We start from the raw sequence: 24,881 nt of genomic DNA, 5'->3' as shown, positions 1-24,881 counted from the left end.
TCCAAGGACTGAAAAAAACACTTGGAACCCAGCTTTAAAAACAGGGCTTTCTTCTTTCTGAGGCCTACGAAAAACTGCCTTCTTTCAAGTCTCATCAAAATAATTTATCTGTTACTATTAAAATTCTTCTCCATTCGTTGCTTTTAGAAAGCACAGGGTCATAAGACCTAAAATGCCCCAGTTTTCCTCTCATTCTTTAAATGCTAGAGAACTGTGGGTATGGCTAGATAAAAAGTGGCATTATCTTAAAACTTTCAGTAAATAATGGATCTTAAATGAAGAGTCCAGACAGAGTCCCAGTGGCTTAGAAGAGCCGGCCTGCGATGGGAAGCTGCTTTGGCACAGTGGGTGGGTGAGAGCTTGAAGGTTCGTGTCTCCTTTGTATAGTCCAGGTGTTCTCTGAGTGGAAGAAGGACCTTTTTGTCCATATTTCTTTCAGTGCTTTCTTCCCCCCTCCAGTTGAACCATGGGTCTGACCCTCCAAATTGAGAAAGAAAACCGCTTTTCTATGGGATCATAGAATTTTCTGCACAATAGGAATACACTAGCTGAAGAGGTCAATCCAAAACCGAAAAACTAAATGAAGGGGCTCAGAAATATAAACTAGAAGTTGTGATGCCTTTGTCACCTGCTGCCGCTCTCCCATCTAATAATGGAGTAATTGCTAATTCATGACGATAAGCCAAAAGGAGGATGATTATGCATGTGGCTGTACAATGCTAAGAAGTGGCACTTTGTTCCTGTGCTGCCACCCAACAAAGGCAGCAGTGAGAAGCAGGGTCTGGTTTCCCTGGTAGCCGTGGTGCTGAAGCTGGCCACGCTGGCATCACTCCGACTGGGTTGTCTTTGTCCGCACAGACTGCCAGTGCCCTCCCCGTTGAAAGGATGAATATGTGGGCCTTTACACAACATCGTGGCTTAAATTAGTCGGATACATGGGGCCTCTTGCAGCACCTGCTCCTGTTCTCAAATTCCAGCTCTGTTGGGAATTATTATCTAGCTCCCTTCTTCTCTCCCCCTCTCCCTTTGTAATTATGTTTAATCCCGCAGCACCTGCTTTGGCTTTGGGGGACTACTGATAAAAAGAGATGAAAAGACCTTTTTTCCATTTGTATCCAAATCTACCAAATAAACACAACAGGCCCTGGCTAATTAAATATGTCTAAAGGGAAGGTGTGGGAAACCCCCATGAATAAGACTCTGAGTGCACGCGCTCCTCGAATTCTGCGGGGTCATCTTCACCTGGCTCCAAATTCAGAAAAATATCTAAATCATATTTAAAATTTTCCATCCCTGAAGCTTCTGATAGCAGTTGCACTTAGATCTCCTGTGATATTTGGATTTTCACTTTTATTAGGAAAACATTGAATTCCTCACTTTCTTGACTGGGGGATAAGACAAGTCACTGACAGACCAGATCATTTGTTATTGAAATATACTTGAAAGTTTCATATCTCAAAATAGGAGCGTTTTCCCTTTAACATGTTTCCCATGTCTCCTTATTTTAAACCTCTCAGATTTAAAGTTAATTTTATAAGAATTATTTAAAAATAAACTTTAAAGTATAAATTAATTTTACATTGAAGAAGTAGCATAAACTTTAGTCTATTATCCTCTGAAACATTCGTATTTGAAATGAAACATTTTAGGAAACTGAATAGTTTGTTCTGAATTTTCATCAGCGTGCTAAACCGAAGCAGATAATGTTTTCATTTAATTAAAGGATTGAAATGAAAGGATCGTGGGACATAGGTGCTTCGGTGAAATTTAACTCAAAGATTTCAGAGAAGAGAAGTTTTGAGACTGGTTGTAGAATGTGAAAGATTGTAAATAATTTAAAATAATATCTTAATATACAAAATACTTAGCAAACAATAGAAATTTCTTGTCCCTCTCTACCCTGAGGTTTAATTTATCAATATAACTCTGACAGAAATCTGAAGCAAGAAACATTAAGTTCCATGGGACATGGTTCTCACTAAACATTAAAATATGGTTTTAATATTAAATAATTTTGCATTAAAACTCTTCCTGGTCCCTGGCAGAAGCAAGCTTTCTCTAGTCTCCGTTTGCGGGTAGACAAGGGTAGAGTAGACCATCAGTTTGGATCGTCCTCTTGTGTGGATGAAAGGACATCTTTTTTCTTGTTTAGGATCAAAAGTAAAGGAAGAACAATCTAAACATATAAACAAATTTACAGCCAAAATACCAAATCATAGGGGCTTAAAAAAATCCTGCTTAAAAATCAAACAAACATGCTATTGAAGTCCCCTGGTATATAACCAATAATTGTCATGCAATTTTTCAAGTTGAAAAGCCATGCAAACATATGCATTTAGGCATTTGAGCTTTCTCTTTCATTATATTTGACTAAAATCTTAAAAGTCTACATAGAGCTACATAAATTACATCAATGACCAAACTCTATATAAATCTGCCATAATATTGCTCATGTTATCCGTGGATGCATGTGGTTTCTAATCTGTATCGAGTAGTTCAGAAATATGCAATTCAACATCACATGAAATTTTAGGTTATTCTGGGAGAGTAACTGGACCATGTTGACAAGAATATTTTATTGGAAGAGGCAGGGCATTAGTTTTGAGGCATTGTATTAAGGACTGTGGTTGTTTTGATATTAACTCTACCTTGAGATAATTTATGATTTGAGATTATAATCTCTAAAGTTGGGTATGAGAAAAAAATAGAACGTGTATGTATATTCATTTTTATCTAAAAATAAGAAAAGAAGAAGATGTAATGAGGGAAATGTACACAATATATGAAGTGATTTACTCTGGAACCCTCATTCCATCCATCTGCTGAGTACCTTGTGTACTGCAGAGTAGGTGAGGTATCAGGAGGAAACATCCACCCCATAGTGGGGCCGCCTGTGGTGTCTTCACACAGGTGTCGGCTTTCAAAATTGAGCAATATATTGCAATTTGCATGCCCCCAGTTAACTTGGATTTTAAATGACATTGTCTTCTTTTAACTGCATTAAATCCTTATGAAATGGGCAAGTGGTTTAAAAAGAGTGCTGAGGAATAAGTCTGGGTCAAAGATTATGCAAATCATGTCACTGTAGCAAACAATTAGAGATGGCAGAGCTGGCACTTATCTACTTCATGTGAGCTCTTCATCAACTGCTTCAGGAGGTGAAAAAATAATATAATCAGATCTGATGAGAAATTGGTGCCCTAGAATTAATATTAGAAAAAAGATTATTTGAAATATAGATTTGTGTGGGTTAATGATGAGCCTTGCTTTAACTATATATCCTGACTTGAGATTTCAATGAAGAATAGTGACACTATCACACTTAGCAATATACTTTAAAATATTATTCATTTCAACTGGACAGCCACATGCAAAAGAATGAAAGTAGACCATTATCTTACTCCATTCACAAAAATTAACTCAGAATGGATTAAATATTTGAAGGTAAGACTTGAAACCATAAAACTCCTAGAAGAAAATACAGGCAGTATACTCTTTGACATCAGTCTTAGAAGGATCTTCTAGAATACCGTGTCTACTTGGACAAAGGAAACAAAAGAAAAAATACCCAAATGGCACTACATCAGACTAAAGAGCTTCTGCAAGGCAAAGGAAACCAGGAAAAAAATGAAAAGACAACCCAGCAACTGGGAGAAAATATTTGCAAATCATATATATGACAAGGGATTAATCTCCAAAACATATAAATAACTCATACAATTCAACAACAAAAAAACAAACGACCTCATCAAATAGTGGGCAGAGGATCTGAACAGACATTTTTCCAAAGAATAAATGAAAAGGTACATGAAAATGTGTTCAACATCACTAATCATCAGGGAAATACAAATCCAAACTACACTAAGATACCACCTGACCCCCGTTAGAATGGCTATAAATCAACAAGAAAAAAAATAACAAATGTTGGAGAGGATGTGGAGAAAAGGGAACCCTCATACACTGCTGGTAGGAACGCAAACTGCTGCAGCCTCTATGGAAAACAGTATGGAGATCTCTCAAAAAATTAAAAATAGAAATACCATAAAACCCAGCTATCCTACTACTGTGTATTTATCCAAAGAACTTAAAATCAACAACTCAAAGGGACTTATGTACCCTCGTGTTTATTGCAGCATTAGTCACAGTAGCCAAGAAGTGGAAGCAACGCAGGTGTCCATCGAGTGATGAATTGATAAAGAAGATGTGGTGTATATATATAATGGAATACTATTCAGCCATAAAAAAAGACAAAATTGTCCCATTCACAACAACATGGATGGACCTTGAGGGTATTATGTCAAGCGAAATAAGCCAGACAAAGACAAATAGCATATGATTTCACTCATAGGTGTAAGATACACAAACACCTGGACAAAGAGAACAGACTAGTGGTTACCAGAGGGAAAGGGATTTGGGGGTGGTCATAAAGGGGAAAGGGGCACATACATATGTTGACTACAAATAATAATGCACAAGTGAAATTTCACAATGTTATAAACTATTATGACCTCAATAAAAAAAAGTTCATTTAATTTTTATCTCACCTTTTAAATTTTTCTATTTTTGTGTGCATATAATAATGCATAGATACATTATTACACCCATATACTACATATGTACATTATTACGTTATCTGGTCTAAGAGACTTACATTTGATTGTTGGTTCTTTTCTATGCTGTACGTGTTGTTGGCTGAGTCATATAACCTCCCTGGACACCAGTTACCTCAACTAGAAAATGGTGCTCAGTTACCATGTCCAAGTTAATTGTTTGGGATGGTGAGGACTTAATGATGCTTAGCCTCAGGAATCTTCTGCCAGGGTTTTAATGAAAAGTGAAAAAAGTCCCATAGGCTCTTTCCTGGAATCCTTAACCAATAGCCTATCTGTTAGACTTTGCTTCACAAAATGAAATCCATTGGTGGAGATCTCATAACTTAAAGGGAGCGCAAAGTTATTTCCGGGCTCTGGCTGAAAAAAATTACACATATATGGTTTCCAAGATCATGTTGCTACCAAAAATGTATATATATTTAGGAAATCTGCCTGAACTTCGGGTGACCTGAAATCTACCAGCACACATTACAGGCTGGGACATCTGGTGGTCAATAAACTTACTTATTTATTTATTTATTTTACATGAAGCAGCTGTCCTTGAGCAGATGACCAGGGGCCATGCATTCAGAGTGTGAATAGCTGAATTAGTAAATCATATTAGGCTTCTTAGGCACTTGTTTAAGGGCTGCATGTGCCTTTTTAATTTTCCTTTATTAAGGTCGGTCCCAACCATAGCAGTGTTAGCAGTAGGGTTATTAGTGACTTATTTGCTTCATTAAAATTTATGGCACATTTTACATCCACCATCTGGGGCAATGTCTCCCCACCTCACTCTTAAAATGTAACTTAAAACCATGCCTGGCACTGATAAATCCTGAAAAAAATACTCTATAGATGGAATTCTTTTATTCTAATGCCAGCATTACCCTGCCAGGAACTCCATACACAAACACCATAACAGCAAAGGCAATATTTCCAGTCCAACCACACTCAATCACTGCTAGTACACGATGTCTTATGTTCAAGTGTTTTGCTGTAAGTTTCTTGTTTATAGGTAAAGAAAAAAAAAGGAGGGGCAGTTGCTATTTTGAAAGTTGTAAACTCTGGAAAAATGGAAAAAACTTAAAATGCTTTTGGCAGAATACTGCATATCTTGATCTCCTGTGGTTTAATTCAGGGATATTTTGGTTTAGGAGGTTGCAAATATATAAATAACAGGATGAATTTAAAATAAAACGCTGAAATTTTTAAGAGTTTGTAGACTTTCAAGGCCTGCCTGATCCATGAAAATTATCTGATTAAATTTCGAGTAAAATATTAGCAACGGTGGTGTCCAACTTCCAAGCTTAACGTCTAGTGTTTCATTCAAATGCCTGGGATGGAAATCTGTGAGGCTGGAATGGAAGACTCTTGAACATAGAATCTGAGATACATTTCACAGTAGAATCTATGAGATGGAAAGAGGGATATCTGGATAACATTCTGTAGATTCACATTTCTTAAGGTATAAATTCTGTCTAATAAGTGATATTTCTTTTGTTCAAAATACACACATACTCTACTAGATTTCTTCATCTAGGTAGCATTCTTGTTTCCAAAATTTAACATCAAACAGTAAAAGGACTACAGTAAAGAATTCAGTCAGGGTTGTAGTGTTCAAAGACAGCATATTCTGGTCCCATTTATGCCAATTACTGGTTGTGTAATCTCTGTGTTTATGTTTCCTTATCTGTGAAAGGGGAGAAGGAATATCTTCTAGACCTCTTGGACTGAGTTTGTAATAACCGAATCAGAACACGAATGTCAAAAATTTTGAAAACAGTTTACAGTGTTATTAAGAAGCAAGCTATGCATTATTAATGTTCTCCAGTAATAAAATAAAATGTTTGAATAGAAGAGAATTTTATAAGGTTAGAATCCACCCCTCCAGACAATACTATAAAAAACTGAAATGGATGAGACATTATCTTAGTATTAAAAACTTCAGAAATGGGATTCAAATGCTTCTTTGGGGATTCACTGCAAGGTTTAGTAGCCTTTGCTGCCAGATTTTTCTTACTTCTACCCTAAATTTCTGAGTTTTCATTAGCAGCCTATTTTATCTTTCCATAGAGTAGTTTCCTTCCTAGAAATGGGAAAAAAGGTGAATAAAGACTCTTCTGATCCGGAAATGATTTTTACTAAGTCTGGCCTCAGTATTTTCTTTTCCAAGTAAAATCATAAATTTAAAATTTACATTTTTTTCCAAAAGTCCTATTTTACATCCTAAGAATCTTCTTGATTCTTATGATTCCCCCACTCTACTTTATCCTCAGAAAAGAACTGAACCCAATACATAGCCAAATAAGTATTTGGTTAAAAAATCATCTGATTGGATCTAGAGCTCATTACTTCTATTAGTAAACTCAAAAATATAGTTGGGTTTATAATACATAACCAAACAAGAATGAGTCTTGATTTTAGACCAAATTTGTAAAAAGAAATGATGCTAATCTGGTTTAATCCCTTCTAAATACCAAAACCTTGACTATGGATTTCAGCTATAGGCTCAAAAGAACTTAGAAATTTATGAGGATAATAACAGGAGTTAAAAAATGATTGAGTGCATTCTCTGGTGATGAAAATTGTGTTCACCTTACTATTCACATTCAATTCAAATTTGTGTATCGCAATAAATCAAAAAATTCCACATGAAATTGCTCTGCCAGCCTTGATCCCAGTGTGAAAATAAATCTGTTATACTCCTAAAATGGACCTGTAGTGGGAGTGTTGTTTAAAGACAGTGAAATTTGAGGTTTATAGCCCATCCTTACTGATACAGATATGGATTAATTTTGATGCAAACAAAAAAATAAATAAGTTTAAATGTTATGTCAAAAATTTACACAGATTCCCATTTACACCAAGGGTATAGAAAGCCACAAGAGAGCATCACTTCTATCCTAATGATAAGAAAAATCTCTCTAATCTTAAGCATTCATATTTTTCAGTCCATCCATATGAGCTTAAATCACAAGGAAACCAGTAAACTAAATTCTCAAAGGTGATAAGACCCTTCAAGGAGAGATGGGTCACATGAATAATTTACCTTGGGCAAGCGTGGGAAGATGAGGCAGCTGCCATAAATGTGGACAAGGAAACTATGAATAAAATATTAACTAGTTATTAAAGACTGATAATGAGTTAAAATTTTAGTTTAAGATCTCCAGAAGTACCACTCAAAAGGGACATCTGTACTGGCTTCCCCTGGGTGCTCATATAAAAGATGATAAAGTCAAGAGACCTGAAAGAAACATCCTTTGTAGCACAAGTGTACAGGTCCTATACTAAAGGAGGGGAGGGACTACCTGGAGAAGCTTGTCTATTCTCCAAGCCTTACATGATTACAAGATGATGATCAGCTGCTGCTACCCATCCCTAGACTCTCCCTGGACATGAGAAAAATGCCATCTGCTGTTGGAGAAGGGAAAGATTGTCCTCTTACCTTCCCAGTCCTACCTCAATTTTAGGTATATATTCTGTCATTGAGAAAAATGTAGGATACCAACCTCCACAGTGCACTGATATGATGCAAAAACATCTGCTTCTATGAAAGGACAGGAAAACAGCTGGTACCCAGGATCCTGCACTGATACAAGGTGGAAAGCTTTTGTTGCTAGAAGAGAGGCAGGAAAATCACTCTCAATAAGATTCCCACCAATACAGGGCAGAGTTTGACTGACTTAGGATGGGAGTGGAGTGGCCACTTTCTAGATCCTGCATTTGAGCAGAAGGCAGAGGTTATTTGCCAGTAGAGAAGGAAAGAAATGCTGAGAAAGCTCCTCCTTTAATGCTCAGGTGCATATGGCATGCTGAAGACCAAAAGTAGAACAGAAGAATGGAAAAATACCCTACCCCTACCAGAAGCCCTGCACCAAGTAAAAGTAAACAGAAATATACCCCAAGGAAAGGGCAAGAGTGTGGAGAGAGACCTTGCTGAAATGTGGGGGTGGAGCAGGAATACAAAGAAAATTTTTTAGCACTTCAGGCCTCACAGTAAGCAAAAGTAGCAGTAGTCTACCTGGAGGAATTTGACATCTATAGTAGACTGAAAGGAACTAGAGCAACAATAAAACCAAACACAGTCCAACTACAGACTAGAATGATTGAACCCAGCACACCGATGGCTTGATGGAAGAGGCATATCCATTTCCAAGAATAAATACTACTTACCTCAGTCACTGCTACTGTTCTACACACCATATCTAGCTTCCAACAAGACCTTATGAAAAACTACAAACAAAAATAAAAGGCAAGAAAAAAAGAACTCATTGTCAAGAGGTGAAAGCCATCAACAGAAACAGATTTAGAAATGACCCAAGTTGTTGGAACAGAAATGTGAAACTAACTATAATTAATATGTTAAATGATATAGTAGAAAAGATAAACAGCATACACCAACAGATTGGGAATTTTGGCAGAGAGATTACAACTGTACAAAGGAATCAAATAGAAATGCTAGAAATGAAAAACATAATATCAGAGATGAATAATTTCATCAAATAACTTCCAAGTAGACTGGAGACGGTACAGTATAACAAATCTGTGAACTTGAAGATGGTTAAATAGAAATTATAACAACTGTAACACAAAGGAAAAGCGAATGGTAAAAAAAAAAAAATAGAGCAGAGCTTTCAAGAGCTGTAGAATAGTGAACAAACTTACAGACTTGAAATTGAAGTTGCAAAAGGAAGAAGATGAAGAGAATTGGAAAGAAGAAAGCCCAAAGATAAAGAGAAAATCATGAAAGTGGCCAAAGAAAAAAGAGAGATTACATATACAATATAAAAGATAGGAATCATAGCAGTCTTCTTAAGCTGTAATACAATAGAACAATATAATAACATTACTAAAATAAAAAATCAACTTATAAACTATATCTGGAGAAAATACGTTTTATAATTTAGGACAAAATAATCTCTTTGGAAAACATAAGCTGAGAGGATTCATTACCGGCAGTCTTGATCTACAAAAAATGTTAAAGAAATTTGTTCAGTAGAAGGAAAATGATATCCAGATGAAAATTTCAGTGTACACAATAAACTGAAGTGCACTAGAAATAGTAAAACTGTGGGTAAATATAAATAAATTAGTTTTAATTTTTAATCTTTTTTTTTAAAGATTTTTTATTTTTCCTTTTTTCTCCCCAAAGCCCCCCAGTACATAGTTGTATATTTCGTTGTGGGTCCTTCTAGTTGTGGCATGTGGGACGCTGCCTCAGCGCGGTTTGATGAGCAGTGCCATGTTCGCGCCCAGGATTCGAACCAACGAAACACTGGGCCGCCTGCAGCGGAGTGTGCGAACTTAACCACTCGGCCATGGGGCCAGCCCCTAATTTTTAATCTTTTTAAAAAGACAGTTAATAACCCAAGGTAAAATTAATAACAACGAAACTTTATAAGCTTTTAAAATATGTGACAACGATCTCACAAAGAATGGAAGTCAGTAATGGTCAGACATCATATGTGAAGTCAGACATCATATGTGAAATAACATAAAATAACATTACTTGAAATTAGTTTGTAAAAAATTAAAATGATACATTGTACATTTCTAGAGCAACTACTGAAGACAATGAAGCAAAAGGATAGAGTTTATAAACAAGTAGTAGAAAAAAATAGAATCATAAAAATACTCTATCCAAAAGAAGATATGAGAGAGGAAAACAAGGATAAGGAATAAGTGGGACAAATAGAAAACAGCATATGGTAGATTTAAACCAACTATATTTGCAATTACATTAAACATAAATGTCCTAAACAACAGAATTAATAGGCAGGAATAGATGAATAATAAAGATTGTACTCTATGTTACCTAGTGGGAACCCAGGTAAAATAAAAAGATGGAAATAAATAACAAATAAAATGAAAAAAGATATAACGTGTATTAGCTTCCCGTGACTGCTGTAACAAATTACCACAAACTTGGTGGCTTAAAAGAATAGAAATTTATGATCTCAAAGTTCTGGAGGCCAGAAGTCTTAAGTCAGTATCACTGAACCAGAATTAACGTCAGCATCAGTGCAGCCCTTCAAGAAGCTTGAGAGGAGAATCTGCTTCTTGCCTCTTTCAGCTTCTAGTGACTTCCAGCATTCATTGAAATTTGTGGCTGCATTACTCTAATCTCTGCCTCCAGGTCATAGTGCCTTCACCTTTTCTGTCTGTGTCAAATCTCCCTCTGTCTCTCTCCCTCATAAGGACAAATGTGATTGCATTTAGGACTCACTCAGATAATCCAGGATATCTCCTTTTCTCAAGATTCTTAACTTAATTCCATCTCTAAAATTTTTGCCATATAAAGTGACATGTGCTGGTTTCAGAAATTAGCTCATGATATCTGTGGAGGCTTAGCATAGGACACCATATAATTACTAATAAAAAAACTGAAGTAACTATATTAACATAAAAAAATTTGATATAATAAGAAAAAACACCCAGTTAATAAGGGACAGTACATATTGATAAAGACGTCAATATTGAGAAGTTATAATAATTCAAAGTGTGTATGCTTCTAACAAAAGTGCCTTAAAACAGAAAAAAATCTAACAGAAATGAAATAAGAAATAGAAAAATCCTCAAGTGTGGTTAGAGATTTCAACAAACATATCTCAGTAATTGGTGGAATAAGAAAACAAAACTCAGCAAGAATGTAAACTTCAAAAACACCATCAACAAAGTTGACCTTTCTAACATTTATAAAACACTATACCCAACAGTAGTGAAGACAAATTCATTTTAAATAAAATGGAGTATTTACAAAGTGGTATCATTTTGTGGAAAATAAAACAAAACTCAATAAATTGAAAACGATTGAAATCATACAAAACATGTTTTTTGAACTCAGAGAAATAAAACTGAAAAGCAAAACCATAAATATGCTAAAACAATCCATGGCTATACACTGACACAATCACACCACAAGGGAAAATAGAAAATGCTTTGAACCAAAAGAAAATTCAACATGTTCAAATTTGTGAAATATAACTAAAGCAGTGATTAGAGGGAAATTTATAGGATTAAGTGCTTGCATGAGAAAAGAAGAAAGATTTAAAAACAATTACTTAAGATAATACCTTTAGAAATTAACAAAGGAAGAACAATTAATCCAAAATAAGCAGAAGGAAGGCAATAACACAGGTAACAGCAAAAAAATCAATGAAATGGAATTCAGAAAAACAATAGAGAAAAATCAAAGCAAGCAAAGCTGGTTCCGTGAAAATATCAATACAATTGCAAACTTTATCCAGACTAATCAAGAAAAAACAAGGAGAAGACAAAACTGTCCAATATCAGGAAAAAAAGGAATAGTTACAGAAAATACAAACATTAACAGGATGATACTGGAGTATTATAAGCAATCTTTTGCTAATAAATTTCACAATTTAGATGAAAAGGACAAATTAATTGAAAGACACATACTAAAAATATTTACTAAGAAGAAATAGCCCAAATAGCTCTACATCAATTAACTAAACTGAATTTGTAATTTAAACTTTTTAAGAAAGAAAAGTTGAAACCTGTGTAATATTACTGTGGACTTCTATTGAATATTTAAGGAATAAATAATTACAGTTCCCCACAAATTTTTCCAGAATATAAAAGATAGTGGTAAACTTTCCAACTCATTTTATGAGGCTAGAATTACCCAGATAACAAAATAAGAAAAAAGACATTTACAAGAAAACTACAGACCAATATCCCACAAGTAGAAAGATTAAAAGTTTTCTAACAAAGAGTTATCAAATCATATATAAAAATGATAACCCTTTATGTCCAAATTGGATTTATCCCACAAGTGCAAAGTTAGTTCTACATGCGAAAATCAATCAATTTAATTCATTATATTCACAGACTAAAAAAGAAAAATTACTGTAGACACAGAAAAAATTTGACAAAATTCAACATACATTTGTGATTAAAAAAATAACTCTCAGCAGACAAGAAATAGAAGAGAACTTCCTTAATTTGAATAATTGCATCTATGATAATATAGAGCTAACATCATACTTAAAGGTGAAAGACAGAAGCTTTCACCTTAATATCAGGAGCAAAGTAAGGAAATATCACTCACCATTTGTATTCAACATTGTATTCGAGATCTTAGCTAGTTCTACAAAGCAAGAAAAAGAGATAAAAGGCACTCAGTTCGGAAAAGAGAAATAAAACATTTTGTTTGTGGAAATATTATTCTCTAATTAGAAAAATCCTAAAGAATCTACAAAAAATTTCCTTGAGGTAATATATGATTTCAGCAAGGTGACAGGATATCAGTTCAGAACACAAAAATAAATCATATTTCTAAATGCTAGTGATGTCCAATTGGAAATGCAAAACAAAATGAAAACGTTTAAATATATCAAAAACTTGAAGTATTTAAGACTAAATTTAACAAAATACACGGAAGACCTGTACACTGAAAACTACAAAATATTGTTGAGAGAAATTAAAGAAAATCTAAATAATTGGAGTTGTGTACTTTGTGTATTGAGAGTCTCAAAACTGTTATAATTTAATTTCTTCTTAATTTTCTCTGAAGATTCAAAGTGACCCCAATCAAAATCCAGGCAGATATTTTTCATAGAAATTGATAGTTTTACTTTCAAATTTATATGAAAATAAATGCAGCAGTTTGACCATGATGTGTCTGAGACTTTCTTGGTGTTAATTCTGTTTGGTGTTTGCTGAGTTTTTTGAATGTGTAATTTCATGTCTTTCATTGAATTTGGTAAATTTCCAACCATTATTTTTTCTAATACATTCTTTGCTCCACTATTTCTCTCCTCTCCTTCTGGCATTCCAGATACATATTTATTAGATCTTTTGAATCATACACGGGTCCCTGAGGTGCTGCTCATTTTGGGTCTTTCTTTTCCCTTTATGTTTTTCATTTCTAATGAACTACATTTAAATTCATGGTATCTTTCCTATGCTATCTCCATTCTGCTATTAATCACATCCAGTGAATTGTTTTATTTTAAGCATATTTCTCAGTTCTGTAATGTCCATCAGATTCCTTTTTATAATTTCTATTACTCTGCTGAGATTCTCTGTCAACTGAGCAGATTTTCTTTTATAGTTTTAGGCATATTAATAATAGCTGCTTATGTCCTAATTCCAACATCCATGAGTAGAGTTCTGCTCTACTCATTGTCTTTTCTGCATAGAATGACTTATGTTTTCCCATTTCTTCTTATGTTGAGTCATTTTGGATTGTATTCTGGACATTGTGAATGATATCTCATTGAAACTCTGGGCCGACAATGTTTCTCTGAAGAGTTCTGTATTTGTTTTTGTAGGCTGTTAACTTGACTTAACTCAAACTGAAAATTCTGTATTGTTTCCCTTGGAGTTCAGTCTTTTTAGTCTTGCCAGATTTGCCTGTGCTTTACACGATGCACATATTGAATCATACATGCATCATACAAATGTCAGCCAGAGACAGGGAGAGTGTATATATAGAACCTGAGGCTCCCCTTCTCTGACTCTTTCCTTTCTGGAATTTATGCCTTCACTTTCCAAGGGATGTGGTTGCCCCAAACTCTGCTCTGATTCACCAATTCAGCAATGTTGAGGTTTTTCTACTGGAATTTTAGCTGTCCTACATTGAATACGGAGGACTACATTCAGTATAAAAACTGTAAAATAGTAAACCCAGACAGCATCATTGCTATATTAATGTCTTAGTATTGCCATACAAATTACCTTGAACATAGCAGCTTAAAAAAGACACTTATTCTCTCACAGTTCTGGAGGCTAGAAGTCTGAAATCTAGGTGTCAGTAGGGCCTTGCTCTCTCCGAAGGTTCTAAGGGAGGATTCTTCCTTGCCTTTTCCTAGCTTCTGGTGGTTGCCAGCAATCTTTGATGTAGCAATCTTTGGCTTGTACACATCACTCCAAACTCTGCTTCCAACATCACATCATTCTCCTTGTGTGTCTTCTTGTCTAAATTACCCAATTCTTTCAAGGAAATCAGTCACTGCAGTATGACCTTATCTGAACTTGATTACATTTGCATAGACCCTATTTCCAAATAAGGTCACATTCACAGTTACTGTAGATTAGAACTTGCATATACCTTTTGGGGGGAAAAATTCTACGGACTACAAATCTCTTCTTCCAAATGTTCCTCCTCCACTCTTTGTCTCTTTTCATTCACTTTCTGGTACCTTCAAGTAGTTGATTTCTATTTTTTCCAGAATTTATAGTTGTTATCTCTAGCTGGGTTGCTTTTATAGGAACTATTGGGCTATACTTGAAGTAGAACTTCCCTCCCTCACAGCTGCGTCTTTTCCTTTCTTTCTTTCCTTTCTTCCTTTCTTTCTTTTTCTTTTTCTTTCTTTCTTTCTTTCTTTCTTTCTTTCTTTCTTTCTTTCTTTCTTTCTTTCTTTCTTTCTTTCTTTCTTTCTCTCTTTCTCTCTCTCTTTCTCTCTCTCTTTCTCTTTCTTTCTCTTTCTTTCTTTTTCTTTCTTTCTTTCTTTCTTTCTTTCTTTCTTTCTTTCTTTCTTTCTTTCTTTCTTTCTTTCTTTCTTTCCTTCCTTCCTTCCCTCCCTCCCTCCCTCCCTCCCTCCCTCCCTCCTTCCTTCTTTCTTTCTTTCTTTCCTTCTTTCCTTCCTTCTTTCTTTCTTTCCTTCCTTCCTTTCTTTCTTTCTGTCTCAGTTGCTCTGTGTGTGTTCCCTCTTTCACCTCTTTCACTACCACCAAATAAAAAATCCAATCTCTTGTAATTTTAGATAGAAAATTTGTCATTCCATTGGCTGTAAGCCCAGACAATTCTTAGCTGCTTATTATATACCTCCTAATAGATCACAAGTTTGTTCCATTCTTTAAGAAAAAATAAATTTAAAAATTAGACAAAAAAATGAAATGGAAAAGTGGGATGCTTTTCTGTTTGCCTTATATTTTTTGTGGCATTTTTACCTCAAATTTTAAAAAAGATGATGGAATATAACTAAAAAATACACATATTTCTTAATGACTACATGCTACCCATCCCCCCCAAAAACCCCAAACTTTGAAAATTTTATGTTTGATTTGGAAGAGAGAAAGAAAACTAGGCAAAAACCTTCTCTGTCTATAAATGCTCATGATTTTCGTAGAATTCTCTGACTGTTTGAACCTCAATTTCTACATCTATATGAGGGTTATTGTGAGGATGAAATACATCATTTGAGTTATAATGTGTGGCACATCCAAGCAAAAATAGATCTTCTTCACCAGAATTTGGCCTTATGTTGTCAGTCATATTTTTTCCATGCCTTCTTTTCTGCTTAATACATTTTTGTGGGACTTAAAAAATTACAGCTTTATGTATACAACAAAATAACTAGTTGGGATAAACGGAATCTATACTACACAGAACTTGGACCATCCATGGGTTTTGATTTGGGTTTTTTCCCTGAAAGCTGCCTTCAGAATCACCCTGGGATCCATGAGCTACCCATAGTGAGCCAGTACCATATGTAAGATTCTAGGCAACTCTCTCCAAAAATGTGAGTTTTTTCTCTTTTCCTCTCAAAGACCTAGTATTATGTGCAGCTACCTTCTGTGTAAATTCTGCCTTAGTAGAAGTACAACAGATCTTTTGTTAATTTGAATATTCAAGATTTATAAGTATAAATCCATTCATTTTATTTTTAATCCCTAGGCACTCTACTTTGCTGTGCCTACAATGTGGATAATAGCATGTGCCTTATGCGTGCTTCTGAGAAATGCAAGGAAAGCTAAGCAGAAAATGTCAAGAAAGCTCTTCAAGATCCTTAGAGGGAAGAACATCATGTGACTACAATGTATTATTAGTATAAAAATAAAATCATTCCCAACCCCACAGCTCTTAAAGGGTCTTTACACATTGCTAGGGCATTTAAGAAATAAAATTATAGTCTCACTTAACCGGAAAGAATCTCAAGAAGCCCACTCCTTTCTTTGGGAGAGACCACCATTTTACCATCCTGTGTGACTTCCTAACCTATTTTTAAGACTTTTAAAAAGAAATATTCCAAAACTTCATTTGATGATTTGTCTCTATTGCTTAATATCTCTCACCCACATAGAAATACTCTTTTTATCTACTTTTTAGGAAATGTAATGGAATCTAATTGAAGGGAATATGGTTCAAGATACAGACTGGAATTTCTTAGCTAAGAATCACTGACCTCAACTATTTTCACACAGCTGAAGTAAGTATTAGATAAAGGGAGAAGGCAGAGATGGGATTTGACCCCGAAATCAGGCTAATGTCTTGATTATAAATCTTTTACTTAAAAGAATTTTCTGATAAAATTTTAAGAATCTGTTTGCTATATGAAGTCGTAAAAGATATCCATCTCCTCCCTTCTGTTTTCAAGTGCATCTACATTTATTACATGGATTTTAGATTATAAATCAGACTTTAAAAAGAAGTCATATGGGCTGGCCGCTTGGCCTAGTGGTTAAGTTTGGCACACTCTGCCTTTGTAGCCCAGGTTTGGTTCCCAGGCGTGGACCTACCCTACTCTTTGGTGGCCATGATGTGGCAGCGACCCAAATACAAAATAGAGGAAGATTGGCACAAATGTTAGCTCAGGGCAAATCTTCTTCAAGTAAAAAGAGGAAAATTGGCAACAGATGATAGCTTAGGGCAAATCTTCCTCAGCAAACAAAAAAATAAAAGTCATGATTGGACTTAAGCTATAAAATTAGCAGAAAAAAAATACTTAAGAGAACCTAAGAAAGCTGACATTTCCTCAATATTTTCTTATAGTCAGGATTATAGTATAATCAGAAATATTTATAAAAGTCTCACTAGGCCACTTTCTACTGTAGCTTGGGATGCAGAATAATATATACACCGACCAAATAGATTTATTTAGGGAAAGGACATGTTTACACCAAATTTAATTTACAGGTATAGATTATTTCAGGTGATATATATCTGAAAACCATATATGACTTGAATATTTTTTCATAAATTTTAAAGAAACTAGCGTTGTTCAGTAGTCATGGAACTCATTTGAACATTTCTGCAAAGTAGATAATGGCCTCTGTCCTATTATGACTCTTGATGTGTGCCTGCATTACGTATGACCTGTCACTTGGATCTGGTCTCCTTTCTACCACTTTCTATTTCTCTTTTCTTTGGTCAGTTTCATAATGCCTCTGAACTCCATTTGCCCTCGGACCTCTTCAGTTTGAGAAATCCACAATTTAAACAAGGGGAGATGTCAAGCAGACAGTTGCAAAGAGCTTCAAAGTTTATTAATTCAACAAAAATTATAGAAAGTCCTGTATCAATAACTTACACTTTGGGCTATCAGAATCTTGTTACAACAAATATCATTATCACTCATTTATATTCAAGCTTTAGTAATAGCTACTGCTTTGAGCACTTTGATATAAAAAACTATAATGATACAATATACCACAAAATTTGGAAGCTTCTTGGAGTTTATACTAACAAGATGTGACCTGAAATGGAACATTTGATTTCAACTCTTTACCTTCTGTACTTAGTTTAGATTATAAGGACATTTATTCAGAGGATCCAGACATTCATTTGATGATTTCCATGCATTTTGATCCTCCAGACAAAGTGCACATTGGAGAACAAAGAAATGAAATAATTAGAAGCAGCAGCTCAACAGAAATGCATGTGATTTCTTTCGATGACCTGGAGCTGAATTTTTGCCCAAAAGGACATCGCAATTAAAGTCAAGCTTTTTCCAGTAGCACCGATTTAAACAAACATGTGCTGGAACTTATTTTTAGACATAAAGGTACACAGCCAGAGTTTTTATTTAGGCTTGCTATTAAATAAACTTCCCTTAGGGGCTTGTAAAAGATGGTATTTGAATTATAAGTAGACATATCCTATTTTCCACATTCTGCAAGCCACTGAAGATTTCTCATTGCTTAGATTGTGGCAAGGGAACTGCTTCCTTTTTATTTCTGTTGAGCCCTGTTTCTATAGTAATTATGAGTTTGGGGGATCATTAAAAGTCTGATTTCTTTTTTTTAGTATCTAACACTGCTTTTGAAGCTTGGTGGCCGATCAACAACATGTTCTAAAAGGCTTTTGATGTATACATGGTTCATTAAGTAAAGGTCAAAATTGGACAATGTCCTGTTAATTTCCTTTTGCTGGGGAAATCAATATCTGCATCAACATTCATTAAATTTGACAGAAGCTAAGAAAGTTAGATGTGAAATGTAAATCAATACTTGTTCCTGATAGGATTAGCCTGCTGTTCAGAGAGTATAAAACATTAATTCTTTATACATATTGTTCAACCCAATACTCCATTCTGGCTTTAGGGAGGCTGCATTTTACCTTTTTGGTCTTCCTCTAATTTGGCTTTGGGTTTTTGTTGGCTTGAGCTCAATATTCTAACCCTGAAAAAATTTGACATCTTGTTAATATATATTCACTGTCATTTTTCCTTTTATATTATTGTTAGTAATTTGTTAAGACTAAACCATGCCCCATCATCATTACCCAAAAAATCTAGGCATTTTAAAGTTTCAGAATCTATTTTATTTTCATATGAAACTGGCAGATTAAAACGCTTCATTTTCTGCTCCCTTTGTACTTATCAACAGAGCTTTTGACATCCTATGAATCCCAAAGGAATAAGTTTTGAAAAACTTGATTTATTCACACAAAGATCTAGGAGTTTTTGGGTTTTCGTCATTATTGTTATCGCTGAGATTATAAACTCTATGCATTTCCATGAATCCAGTCTTATTTTAGTTGACAGTGATGTTCATAATTATAACTATGTGCTATTGCAAGATTCTGAGACATCCCTTAAAATAAAGAATATTAAATGATGTTTATTACAGTTGCTGTGTTCTGTGGATTTTGTTACATTTTAATTTTTTAATAAAAAATTTATATATGGCAGCCAGTGACCCCCTACTTTAGTGTTAGATAAAGATCTCTGGGTATGTCAAATTTGTTTGGAAATCCAAACAAGAAATTACCGTATTTTCCCTCCAAAGAAATTTGGGTTTGCCAAAATTCTCAGTGGAAAACAGATGCCATCCAGCACTGTACTGGGCTGGGTCCTTCATCTACTGGTTCTCTGGCCACTCAGGAATTTCTTTACAGTATCAGAACTGGGCCTGGTTTGCAATAGGACAAAATCCAAACCAGAGAGAACTGGCTGAGTGGGTTCATCAGGTTGAGGGAGATTATCTAGAAGGATTTAAGGAAAAATCAAGGGGAACACCCAGACATGGGAAATAGAGAGAGGAATGTTGACATTTTTCTTGTGGAAGTTAGAGCAATCATTTTGAAGAATAAATAGGTTTCCATTACATTCCTGCTTTAAAACATTCAATGACTCCCGAGTCAGTTAAAATAAAGTGTCTATTTCTTAACTTGGTATCTAGGTAATTTGATGCCGTGCCTCCTTCTCTACACTTATCTCCCATCACTTTATGCATCGTTTGCTATATATTTAGTCTTTCTGTCTCTGAAACATGCCAAGGGCCAGAGATTTTGCATTTGTTGATTCTCTTGTCTGAAACACTCTCCCCTTAGACCATTGTGTAGCTGACTCTCATCACTCAGGTCTTGGCTTAAATTTTACTTCCTCGTGGACATCTTTCCTCGTCATCACCCTAGAGAAAGTAATTCCCCCACCATGGATGTACCTTATGCTATTACTGCTATTTTCCTCATAGCACTTACCAACATCTGAAATGATTTATTTATCTTATTCTTATTTTCATGCCTTTTCACTAGATTATAAACTCCAAGTGTTAGGGATTTTGTAACTAAAACTGAGCCTGGCATAACAAGCATTTAAATACATCCTTCTTGATTAATAAATGAATTAATAGGAAAAAGTCAGAACCCCTGTCCAGTGGCGTTGTAGAAATGGGATGCTATGTGGGCTCATAAGGCAGAGATTCAGGCATAGGAGACTCAAATAGGGAGACAGTGACTGAACCTGGAGTAAAATTGAGTCCCACGTTTGTGTTGTAATTCCAGTTCTGTTAATAGGGTCCTGTCTACTTTCCTGTGGCAGACTTCTTGTCTTGGGAGGAGAATCTTTGGGGACCAGAGGCCATACTTGTTTACTAGTTCCAACTTCATGTGCCCAATTCTTTGTTCTCCTACAAGACTCACCTGATTCCATGCTCTATTGTGCTGCCCAGACACTGACAACTCACTCCCAGGCCCTCTGAGACCTCCTGGATACCATTCCATCTTCGAGGACTTCTGCCTACTGCTGGCTTCTAAGTGTTTATGAAGCTCCCCTAGCAAGATCTTCCTCCTTCTATGTACCGTCTATAGTTTTTCCCACAAGACGCCCCAGAAGATCTAGCTAGTTTTCGAGGTTACAGGTCAGTCTGGCGTTATCTACATGGTAATGGTACATGGCTTCCCAAATTCCCCCTGACAGGATTAGAATTGGCCTGAGAAGTCTATTTTTTGGAGCCTTGGCATCAGTGCCTCCACAAATTTCAATTTTTGAGATGAGAAACGAGTACTTATCAACAAGAATGCTTGGCATACTTGAAAAGTCAACAGATCTGTCACATTTAAATTGAAATTTCTGGAATGACCACAGTATAGAGCTTCCAAATATACCAAAATATCAGAAGCAAATCTGCTATAAAATTAAGAAGCTTAGGCTTTAGTGCCTACTCTTACATCAGACCCTTCCAAGACCTTAGATATTTAACATGGTCATATAGTCATAAAATTTGAAAAGTGAAATATTCCATTCTGAGTCCCCTTCCACTACATTTCCCCTCACGTTGGCTGGTGCTGAGGTGGCTGTGAGCATTTTGGAAGGATCTAGATAAGCAGTTAATTTAGGAATACATTTGTGGTGGATTTCTTGAGCTATATTTATGTGGTTTGCAATCACTTTCATGTACACTGAAGTTACTACTAGACATCCTGACACAGCCTCAGGTTTTCTTCCAAATGAGATATGCTCATTAGTTATTTAACACTAATACCAATAGCCTAAGGAAACAATGGTGATACCAATCTTGGCCTCGTTTTGGAAAGTTGACTGCTACTGAGGCATATGGTTGTGCAGGTGGCGTGATCCACATTGTAGTAGAATGATGATCTTCTATTTGACTGTCATTGTGTGTCTTTTTATCGGCTTTCCCTGGAAGTTCAGAAATAGAGGTGTGAAATACAGCGAATTTTAGTAAATTTTCTGTAAAAGTGAATTATTTTCCAAATACTACTGTCTAATGTGTGAACTAAGAAAGCATCAGGCACTTGTTTCTTAATGACTTTTGTAAAATCATATGTGTTTATTAGAGAAAACTATCTCCTTCAAAAATCAAATTTGAACTATGAAGTATAAGAGGACAAGCTTTTTTCTTTTTGCTTCGTCAGAATAGCACACCGGGCTGACTTGATTTGTAGTTTCATTATTGATGTTGGGCAAAAGAGATGACAAAGAAGTAAGTAATGGGCTGCTGGGTGTATCTTTGATTGGGGCTTGATTAGGATGGTGGGAGCACGGAGATTTTATAGCCTAATGATGCTTTGTTGCATCACGCTGGACAGTCAGCTCAGCTTTGAGTTGAACCATCTCTCCATCAGAAAGCTCGCCCTCACAGCTGGTACTAATCGGGGCTCTGCTGCCTGGGCTCAGCAGACGGGGTGAAGAGCAAGACTGAACTTTCACTGGAGCCGATTTGCCTCAAGCCAGAAGTACAGGCTGGTGTCCTGCTGCTGACCCACGCTATGCTGGCCCTTTGGCTAATGAGAGTATCTCTGTCTCCCGAGCTGTCAGGCTCACATCTTCGAAGATCATTATTTCATTAAAAACCTTCTACAGGAAAATATTGTGAGTTTTTCTTTCTACTGCACTGCCTGGTTTGAACGGCTTTAAGCCTTCAGCAAGATGCTGAAATTCTCAGCTCAATAAGAGAGAGGATCGCTTAGGACTAAGTATTTTACAAAATGAAAGTCTTTGTTCTTGATGCTAAGAAATCTTAGACTTCCAGTTGTGCAATGCTTCAGGAAATAAGATCTTATACTTTAAAGCAGTGTAATGGCCTTGCATCTTGGTGGAGAAGTTGGAGATAGTCAGGAGAAAAAAGAGAGAGAGAGAGATTGGTGGAAGGAAAGGAAATCCGTAAAAAGGAAAAGAGGCGAGAAGGCATGCAAGGATGAGGAGCATTGGGAGAAGGACACGGAGTTGACAAGGAATACCTAATGTTTTTATCGCTCAAGTGTAGACAAAGCTAAAGCGGAAAAATTATAACTTTTTTTGCCAACTCCAATACGTATTTAACAGAAACATTTATATCTGGGTGGTTGTTAGAAGATACATCTTTATAAACAAAATGAAAGACCATACTCTAAAATACTAAGGAACTCTTCAGATGAAATATAAACTGAATGAAGCATAGGTCTACCTTCCAAATCCATTATCATATGGCTTTTATTTCATTTCCAGTGGAAAAGTAAAGAATATTTTTTCCTGTTCTACCTCCTCACATGATCCTGTGGGATAAAAAAATTCTGAAGATTAATGAGTTCTTAATGACCTAGTTACCTCTTAATTATTGAGACAACATGTGTTAATAATCATCAGGCTCTCTGAATGAAAGTTTCAAACACGTGCCAAGCAAGTATGCATTGTATTCACCTTAGCAAATACGGTGCCGGCATTAAATAAATGGCGACAATAAAGTGGGGCACAACAACCCCATTGTGCTTATATCAGGGGCTTTAAGAAAAATTCCTTACTACCTTTGTGTGACATTTAGAACATCCAGGGCGAAAACTGTGGATGCTTCCCATAAGCTGTGTGATCGAGTGCTGTGCTCCACAGGACAAAGACGCACTTTTCACATGGCAGCACTTTTAATCCCACACTGGTTGTTCGGTAACTAACGGTGACCCCTAGAAGGACTGTTTTTGACATTGCAAAAGACAGCATATACCTTTTTGTGTTTCCAACTTCTTATTCTTTGCTTTAGGGTATTTGAAATTGGATATGGGGGGAAATTGTGATGTTCTTTCCATTCTTGTAAAATGAATTCTTGGAAAGCTTGAGGGGCTCTGCTAGCAATTGTTAATGAAGCTTTATTAACTAACCTAGGACACTACCCTATGGAATAATAGCGTAGTAAAATAGATGTCCTCCCAGGGCTCACTTCTTTTATTAACAGTGCACAGGGAAGTGAGCAAGGCTCTGGGGAGTGAACACGGCCAGGTGAATGAGGCATGCGGCTTTTCCTTCTAGATCAGCAATTCACCTCTGGCTCAAATCAGATATGTCCCCAATTGGACATAACAATTATTAAATCAATCCTCATAGATTGTTTTCTGCTGGAACTGGCAGCTTTTCTTTATAATCTAATTGGTTAACTTTAATTCTATATTTATAAACTCATAGACTTTTCCTTTTCAAAAGTGCAATTTTTATCTTTAGAAACTCAAAGCTTGAGAAAAAGGTACAAAGAAAGTATTATTGTGATATGTTTTACCAGTTTTTGTGGTTTTCAGTTTCAGATACAATTTTGTTTGTTTTCTGTCTTCGGAAATGTAATAAGCTCAGAGAAAGTCCAGGAAAAGAGAAATGAGTACTAAAAGGTGTTTGAGTACTAGGGCTGAGAAGACTAGATTGACACTGGAAGCAAATAAAGAACTGTAAACACACAAGGTAGACACAGCTGAGCAAAGAGGCACAGCCACGGAGGGGAGCCAACAGAATAGACAGACGCATATTCCCTCTCAATATTCTGAGACCTCGCATAAAAAATATTAGACTTGGCTGGAGGTTTTCAAGGTATAGAGAACCCCTTGCCCTCAAACCAGCTAAATTGAAAACTACGAAAATGGCAAACAGACAGCTACCATTCTGGTTGTGATGTTGGTTCCTCCCAGATTGAATTTTCTATGTCACTCCGTATGGCTGGTGTTGTTCTGTCTTGCCCTCTGCTGACTTCGGTCTTACCTGTAGCCATGGTCTGCTCTGATGAGGCAGAGAGAACCTATTAACTCACAATCGCTCACTGGGAAACAAACAGACCTCAGAGAAGTGTGCACTAATTTGCCGTCACTACCATCTAGCAAGAATTTGAACTGGTGACCAATTTGGAGGCAGGGATATTTCCACGTGTTTAAATATCATTTATCCTGAGAAGTGCACATTACTGAAAAGAACAGGAGACCCCATTGGGACTTAATTAGAAAAGGCTGAACTGGGAAGTGACAGTTGCCATGCTGTTTTGGAGCTGTGCTCCAGCCCTTGTTTCTCTCTCCTGTAGTAACACAATTAATATCATGTATCTAGTTTTAATAGAGGCAGTAACTCT

General features: G+C 35.8%; 2 long non-coding RNA genes across 3 annotated transcripts in view; one reads left to right on the top strand and one right to left on the bottom strand.

Annotated features, from left to right (window-relative positions):
• LOC111769225 (uncharacterized) overlaps positions 1 to 24,881 on the top strand; it is a 113,811-nt gene that overhangs the window by 20,930 nt on the left and 68,000 nt on the right. The window lies entirely within an intron of this gene.
• LOC138919401 (uncharacterized) lies at positions 19,011 to 24,516 on the bottom strand. The gene is made up of 2 exons (XR_011429557.1): positions 24,421 to 24,516; positions 19,011 to 21,706 (listed from the first exon to the last, which is right to left on the bottom strand). It is a non-coding gene; the product is annotated as an uncharacterized lncRNA (long non-coding RNA).

Source organism: Equus caballus, chromosome 20, assembly GCF_041296265.1.
Source record: "Equus caballus isolate H_3958 breed thoroughbred chromosome 20, TB-T2T, whole genome shotgun sequence".
In the NCBI taxonomy this organism is placed as follows: domain Eukaryota; kingdom Metazoa; phylum Chordata; class Mammalia; order Perissodactyla; family Equidae; genus Equus; species Equus caballus.
Note: the sequence above shows the minus strand (reverse complement) of the source record. Positions and strands in the feature narration are given on the sequence as shown.